Below are 8,601 nucleotides of genomic sequence, written 5' to 3'. Positions count from 1 at the left end.
GTTAATGTTAGACAGGACAAAACATTACGCTTAAGTAAATAACAGAAGCACATCCCCACACATGGGCTCATTAGGAGAGGCACTGATCTAACAGTAACATAAGGAGGCATCAAGGAAGTCATTAGAGAATCGAGCAACCTGGAGTTGGCGGAGGTGAAAGTGTTGGTGAATTTCAACATCATGCATATGCTGCATGTTTGATATAGCAACGTCTTAAGTAAGGAAATATGAGTAAAGAATATTTTCGCTTTAATTATTCATCTAGAGTGCATTTCAGTTGTGGGAAACCTTAAGAGACTCTGGAGACTTGTTCTTTAAATTGCTGCAACCTTATAGGCAGGCTCATTGGCCATGATTTAATGTGCATCTTTTCATAGACCTCAATTATCAATTAGCTGTAAGTGAACACCACCGGGAATATCCTCAGTCGTGTCCACAGCATTAACATCCATTAGAAGTGAATCACCTGTCTTCGCTCGAGTTCCCCGGCTGCTGAATATCTTTCCTCTGGGCTGCAATCTGTCATAGTGGGGAGGAAAAAAGAAGACGGGCACGATCATAATTTGCAATTGCTCGTGAATCATTTTAAGATGCTCGCAAAACCTCAAAATGAACAGTTTGCACCAAAGCGAACGAGTTCCAAGCCACGAAGACTGATTCCTCTCATTTTGACTGTGGCAGGGGAGCAGGGCCGCCATGAAACTACAGCAGATTTGTGACCTCATTAAGTGTTAAAAACATGTGTGTAAATTTAAGAACACCCAAGATCTTCATAATCAAAGAGTAGGCTGTGTGACTGCGGGAGGGAACAGGAGTTTGCCGTACCGAGACGCTTTTCTGTCAATTAGCAGTAAAAGTTTTACGATGTACATAATTGCAATCAAAAGCGGAAAAGACTTTTGATATAACAACATCATTAGAAGCATGCTGTGCCAGAAAGCACACCTCATCAGGCGTCAGGCTTTAAACATAACGCTATTAATTTCGTGCGGCGCCGTGCGCTGTGTCAGGCATGCTGACAGCAGGCTACTTTATGCTAAGCTAGTTAGCGGACCTGCCTTCCACTCCCCCTGTCCACCTGTTAAAGGAAGCTTAAAAGAAGGTACCTGGCCATATGAAGCAGGCATTTTTTTGAAGTGCCGATTCATAATTACAATCTAGGTGAGGCATAGGGAACCCAATTAGTTACAATCAGCCTCTTTGTGTCGTTGCCGCTGCCATCACATACTTAATGTGGCCTTTCTTTGCCGGGCCTCAGATGTGCGCGCCTTGGGGTGTGCATGGCAGGGAGACCACCAAACACCAGCCTTTTGATAAAAAGCGACACATTTCATTCTGATCAAAATTACAGCGACTTGTGTTGTGACTCTCCTCTGATATTGGCATTTTCTCTTTACACGCCACGGGCCTGTGATTTGGAGGACAATTGGGGAGGGAAGGAGAAAGAGAAGTCGAGACACGGGAGCTCTTTGTTGTTTCCTAGATGAACAACTCATAGCTGCTTTTGTAGACGTCCTTAAAGAGTTTAGCTCGCTTTACACCGGAATCCTCCTGCTCAGCGTGTGGGCTTGAAACAATATTGTAACATATGGCTTCGAAATGATCACAAAGCTATTCTCCTCCACATGCCCGCAGCAGCATGGCTTGATGTTCGCTGAGCGTCTGCTGAAATCCTTACACTAATACATGATGTGAGATAGCGTGAATCAGAGATCATAGATAAAATTATGATTTTTCGTGAAATATTTAAAAAAAACTCAGCCAGGTGGGATCTGAATTTTAAGTCTGAACAACAGACATCCACGGTGCCCAGATGACACATGTATGACCCCCAAACTTCCCCTCAAATTTTTTAAAGAGAGACCATCTTTAACAGATTGGTTGACTCACGTGGGCCAATCAGGTCCCACTTCAGACTTCAGACTTCAGACACTTCTAACCCTAACCCTGACATCATCAATCACAGCTGTATCAACAAAGTCCAAAGCTAAAGTTTTAGTTTGTCCAGTGCTACAAGACCACGTGTAAACTCGCTGTAACACACACACTGGTTTGATTTTGGCATTACAGCGGTTGTCATGTTCGGGTGCAGAGATTTTTTTTTTTTTTAAAAACAGTGGCGCCGCCCCCCTGCTGGCCAATAGAAAGTATGCACTTTCAAGGCACTTCAAGTATCCCCGCAAAACAATCCCATCAGCCTCAGCGACGCTTTGTGTTTAGTGCTAATTAGCAAATGTTAGCATGCTACAACATGTACGCTAAAATGGTGAAGGTCAACAATTTTTACCAAATAAACCTCAGCATGGTAAGCGTTGTCATTCTGGGCATGTTAGCAATTAGCTCAAAAGCACCTCTGTGTCTCAGCGCAGCCTCACAGAGCCACTGGCATGGCTGTAGAGTCTTGTTTAATTAATGATACTGGAGTAGATTTTATATTTATTTAAAATATTTATTATGTTTTCAGAAGGCAGAGGCTGAGTGTTGGATATTTAAGCAATAAAAAAATTTCCCAAATGTTTTGAGAAATAAATAAGAAAGTAATCCATGGTTTGCCCTCAGATCCTTAGACCATTCTGCGCAGTTTCAGAAACATTGGAAGAGTTTCATCATCAGTGCCGGTCTCGGATCAGCTCATAATTTCACATCAGGATGAATGGGACACTCCTACCCTGCGAGACTTGATACAATTTGGTCCAGACCCTTTTCCTGGGCTCCTGTGGGAGACAGTGTGTCAAAACATCCACTTCTAATGACTGCCTACTTTGTCTAGCTCATTTTAAACCCAGGAGCTTCATGCCAAGACTTTGCCCATGCCAGGTTTTAGGTCTCGGTGACAGTAACAGTTTTAGTCATATCTTGGCAGGTCTGCTTATGCCGAGGGTTTCTCTGAGCAGGAAGTTTGGGGTTTGGCTGGTGTTATGTTAACAGGGTCTGTCATCTCAGCTGGGCCCTGAGCTGAAATCAGATCCCACACACACCTCCTTGCCTAACAGTGATGGATCGCATTGCCTCTTGACCACTGAGAACTTGAAGAACAACACTAAAACCCAAGACACACATTAGGGCATATAGTTTATATGTTGCACCTGTGTCTAATGATTGTTTTTTTTCCAGTGTAACTGCAGTATGGTGCCGCTCGTGCTCATTTTGGGGCTGCTCTGCAATAATAAGACACCGAGTTGAGTTCTTACTAAAACACAAAAACAGCTAATGAATGTTGTCACAATACAGTTTTCTCCGCATTACCTCCAATTTACCTGTAGTTTCATCAGCTCCCGGTAGCTGAAGCTTTTGTCACCGACAGTGTCACGGCACACGCTGTTTTTCTGTGTCTCTTCGCTCCCTTTACTACTGTAAAGCTCTTGCCCTTGACAGAGGAGCTTGTCACCCTCACACGGTAATTATACCAGAGCTGACGTCTCCTCTTTCCATTGAATTATTGAGAAGGTGGAGAGGACACAGGATCCCATGTAGTGAGAGACAGCGCTGTTCACGTCCCAGTGGCCTCGGGCTACAAAGAAGAAAAAAAAAAATCAAAAATGGACGCTGCCGCACTGAAACAGACGATACTGTTGAGTCCTTGTTGTCTTTGTCACCTGAGAAGTTATAAATCAGGATCCAACTGTGTCAAAGAAACACATTCTAAAAATGAAGTTATCTCGCACACATTTTGAATCACTACTTGTTTGATTGAGGCCAAAGAAAATAAATAAGTAACAGACTAAGAAATGTGGACAGAGGTTTCAATTATGCACACAAGCTTCTTCTCTGTATGTATGCAACACTTGCAGGACAGAATGCCAGCTACTGCAGGACGTGTTTTTACACCCCTTTGGCAACGTGAAACTTCAGAAGCATAAGTGATTTCTAATCTGTGCTGCCAGGAAAAATACTGAGCCCCTTTGAAAATGGCTCCACAACAGCCAAAGCACAATAAATGCGAGCCACGGTGAAATAGGACGGGCATTCCTGTCCTTTTAGGATTAATAATACAAATGTCAGTCCAGCCGACTTCAGCAGTCAGACTCCCCACAGACTGGTGCTTTCATTACACAGGAAATCCTGCCGCGCTTCCCTCAAAACGCAGCCTGCGCTTGTGCAGAGTCTGCAGCTCGTGGCATCTATAGAAGATATACATTTCATGGTGTGTCTGCACTCTCTCTTTCACCTGTCAGAGGAGGTTTGTTTCACGGTCTAAACAGGACTCATTGTATTGTGTGAAAAGTCGGCCTGCCAGTTTGCAAAGCTGATGTCCCATTCACTGCCAGCACATTATCGTAGCTCTATCGTTTGGCTCTTGGTTGCATGAATGAATCTTTGTTGTTTTATTGCCAGTTCTACATTGAACGGCCCAAGGTCATAGACACAAAGTGGAATGTGCTCTTTAAACACTTGATTCTTTTAGCCACAGGTAGCGTATGGAGGCTGGGGTTTTAAGCCAGCGGAGAGAATTAAGAGAAAAATAATCACGTTGTGAGTGCACAGCCCTGCCAAGCAAACAGTTTAAAATAAATGTGCTCTGAGACAGGTATTACAGTGGTAAGCACAGAGAAGAACCTTTCACCTTGTTCCTGTTCAAAACTCACTCACTTACCTCTTTACTTCTTGGTTACCATGGCACCACGGGGGTTGCACATCACACATGACTCTCCTACATTCTGCCTCCTCCGTGTATGTGTGTGGGTTATGATTTGTTTTCACCTTTCAAAGGTGCAAAAAGCAACACTGAAGAAAGAGTTGAATGTTGAGTCTCATTTCCAGGTTGTCAAACACTTTCACTTTGGGCCTGCGGGTGAGCTGGGCACCAACAAGTGAGACACAACAATCTACCAACTTCCTGTACGTAGGGCACCTTTAAGCAACATTGGACAAGTCACTTCTAAAATGCAATGTATTACGTGTTACTAGTTACAATAATTTGAAAGTTACTTACTGGGCATTATACAATGGTAAAAGGGTTATACTGTCCTACTACTAAAGCCTCATATCAACCTGGTCTCAGCTGACTATAAAACCTTTCACAATTGTTCAAAACGTGTTGTTTATCGTCATCTCCCTGCGCTCTGTCTGATGAGAGCAAATTTGCCTTCCAAGCAAGCAGCACCCGCAGTACTCCAGGGGTTGTCCTGGGGTGACAACTGAACAGCAGAAGGAGGGGACGCTGTCATTTATTTAGCAGCAACATAAAGGAAACTAACACACCCAACAACACCAGACAGGAAGAAACAGAAAATATGTCCCCTGTCGTATGAAGTTGTGTTTCTGTCTGACAGACAAACAGTGAGTGATGGATTTCACAGGACAATGTTCCCAACTCGGATTAACTTGACGAAAAACCCTTCTTGATCTGTTTGATCGGTGGACCCGTACGGTCTTGTGGAACATAAATTATTGTGGATCTGAAACAAATTATTTTATGAGTTTACGACCAGTTCAAAGGTAGGGTGTCATCACTGTTTTCCATCCCCTTAGCTTAACATGCCAGCAAATCTGAATCGGTTCTTATGATTTCCATTAAGTGACCTAAACAACTGAACTGTGGAGAATCTAAGCTATCTAACCATGTATAGCATGTCCATATTGAAAAAACTTAAAGCATTTACATTACGCACCTTTTTTAATGAGCTTAAACAGTTACCATAAATCCATGTTATATTACCCTGAACACTGCTGTGAGGAGAATCACGGGATGGACTTGTGTTTGACGAGATCCTAACTGTGGAGGTGACATTTAACTTGCATATTGGACACAGTGAGCGCTTTGTGTTGTACTCTGAGCTCAAAACCACATGAACTAAAACGCTCGATCGCTTCTGATCATCACAGCGTTCCTCGCGCCCAGCACCTCCACCTTTAAATGAGACATATTATGAAAACATTTTATACTTCCGAGCATCTTGTTTTTCTGAGTGGGTCGCACAATGTCACACTCAGTGTTTCTTACGTAATCCACACAGGGGAGTTTATATAATCTTTTCTATGCTTAGACCTTGAGGTTTCTATAGGCTAGTGCTCGAGGACTTGATGGTATTTGTTCACTTGGGGAACAAAGGAGAAAAAAATATAATAAAATGAAATTCTCCTTTCCACAAGCTGTCTTCCACACAGGAAGCCATTACAGAGAGAAAAGGTGACATGTAGGAGTAGCACAGGATGGCTGGCCTCAGTTCAGTGCCTCCATCTCCACCTCTGACAGAGCAGTGAATGGCCCTCACTCACAGCTGTCCTGGACTCAGTCAGCCAAGCACAGCTCGAACCCGGAGAGCAACACGATATGCTAGGATGCTAAGATGCGCCTGGCAGTGCAATTTTCCTCCTGGAGGAGATAGAGGGACAGGAAGTTATTTAAATGCTAAACAATGCGACCTGTTGCCCGGAAGTCCAGACGGCCTCGTGATGACTTGTGGTCGGACTGGTCATAGGAGATGCTCTGTGTGAGGCCGTATGAGGAATCCTCTGAGGTTACAGGGCTGCTGGTGTGCGCTAAGGGGCATTTAATTGACTCGATGCGTGAAACCAAACATGAAGGTATGTATCTGGTGTGTATAAATGTCAAATACAGGCTCACTGACATTAAAGATTAGTACAAAAAGCTAGTAATCAATCAAAAAAACATCTTAGAGAGAGAGTGCGTAATGTATGACATATAGTCTTATTTTGTGGTGTAAATGTTTAAAGCACCGTCTATGTCGAGAGGAAAGTTGATCACTATTAGACATGACAGCCTTTCTGGGATATAACACAGAGCATAGTCGACACTGTCTCTGTGCAACTTCATCAAATGTGACATACAGCTTGGTGCCATATGGAGGAGAGAAAAAAATATACAAGTTGTAAAAGTAGAAAGTTTAATCAATGCTCATATACATTATCTGTCCACAAGGCCGTTAGGTGATGTGACAGGTGATGAAAGGAGAAAATGCATGACTGGACTCAAGGAGGCTCGTCTTTTGAGTTATAAAGCCTTGGGGATCGTTCCTTTTTGTTTTACATACTGCAGTCTGTCATACGTTTAGAGAAATCAACCATTTAGATTTTGCGGAAGTATTAGTTTTTAATATTATGTTCATGGATACACTACCCTACTCTCAGGTTCCTCTGGTCAAATGGAGGTGAAGTCAGGAAAGTTGTTTTGGCCCACCAAGAATCAAAAACCTACTATGTTGTCTAGAATCTGGAAAAAAAAACCCTTCCTTATCTTGCTCTGGACCACCATAACAGATTTGTTTCATTGTCCTGATAGCGGTAGCATCTACGGTACATGTTGGCAGTATTGCCGCTCCCTTTTCACTGAGGGTATGTTTATGTCTCAGGCACTTACATATGATTGATTCAGCACCAGTCAAAGTTAGCGACTAGCTAATGAAGCAGAGCGTGTAGCAGCTATTTACCCAGGAGATGTTGGAAACCAAATCAGATCTAGAAAGAGGGTGAATACTGAATAGAGTCCAGAAACACGACTTCAAATTAATGCTAATGATGCTCTGCTTCTGCCAAACGTTTGCACGCTCACCATATCAAACTGGCAAAACACAACTTTTTGCTTGAACTTATCAGCATGAAGTAAATAGTGATTGCTCGGTGTAATGGCTGTAGAAAGATTACACCATCCACACACAGATTGGTTCACTATGATAATCACGCTCATGCTCTTTGGTCTGCCTCCCGGCTCAAGTTTAGCTGGAAAATCGAGGTCAAAGAAAGTGCATCTGACATTGCGCAACCAAAACAGGACCAGGACACTATCCTCGGTTATCGGTCGAACAACTGAAATAACTGTGGAAAGGGCGAGTGATAGAAACTGAGTTAAAACGAGAGTGAACGGAAGGACATTCGCTTGATGGAGAGCACCGGTGCTGTGTCAAAGTGTGTTCCCTTGTTGACATGTGTTTCCCCTTACCACCAAGACTAAGCCAACATTCTTTCAGCTAGATCAGGCAAACCTGCCTTCTTATTAATACAGCCTGGTGTTTTAACTATTCCTTTTTATAACACAATGAGATCAGGATATGTTGGTCAAACTGCTATTCTCACAGTTGTTATGTACTTTGGATAGTTGCCAGTTTGCTATCAGTAGCCAGGATGCTAACGCTGTCTTTGTAACACCGGTGCCAACTGTAATACCACAGAAAACACCTATAGGGGTAGAAGTTGAAAAATGTCTGCTTTGACTTTATAATTAAATAATATGTGGATGTTGTACTTACAGCTTGTTCTGGTGCCCCCTAGTGGCATCAAAGATACTGTTTTGACAAACTAATATGTTCAACTCACATAGAGAAATATTGAATGTTCCTGACAAAACAGCAAATGGTCTTTTTCAGCGTCCACTACGACTGTTGCTTTCTGGGAGTAAGAACAATGCTGACTGTGGATAATTACTTGGCAAACGTACCACAGCCAGTTCTTGTGATAAGCGCTAACAAGCGTGACAGTGTTCCGGAGAGGTACAGTTAAAATCACAATTTCTTCAACTTGTTCTCCTCCAATTGCTCTTAACAAGTTTCGCATGTGCCACAGTGGCCGTCTCATCGAGGGCACTGCTACATATTTGCGGCCAACATGTCTTACACGCCTGAGGCAGTAGCTGGCAGTAACTGC

The 8,601-nt window shown here is 43.0% G+C and overlaps 1 long non-coding RNA gene across 1 annotated transcript; it reads right to left on the bottom strand.

Moving 5' to 3' along the window:
* Nucleotides 1-388: 388 nt before the first annotated feature.
* On the bottom strand, nucleotides 389-4,456 carry LOC119021726. Its single transcript, XR_005075725.1, has 3 exons — nucleotides 4,169-4,456; nucleotides 3,258-3,511; nucleotides 389-519 (listed from the first exon to the last, which is right to left on the bottom strand). It is a non-coding gene; the product is annotated as an uncharacterized LOC119021726 (long non-coding RNA).
* Nucleotides 4,457-8,601: the final 4,145 nt, after the last annotated feature.

Source organism: Acanthopagrus latus, chromosome 6 (assembly GCF_904848185.1).
Source record: "Acanthopagrus latus isolate v.2019 chromosome 6, fAcaLat1.1, whole genome shotgun sequence".
Taxonomy (NCBI): domain Eukaryota; kingdom Metazoa; phylum Chordata; class Actinopteri; order Spariformes; family Sparidae; genus Acanthopagrus; species Acanthopagrus latus.
The sequence above is the reverse complement of the archived record's forward strand: the minus strand, read 5'-3'. Positions and strand labels throughout refer to the sequence as shown.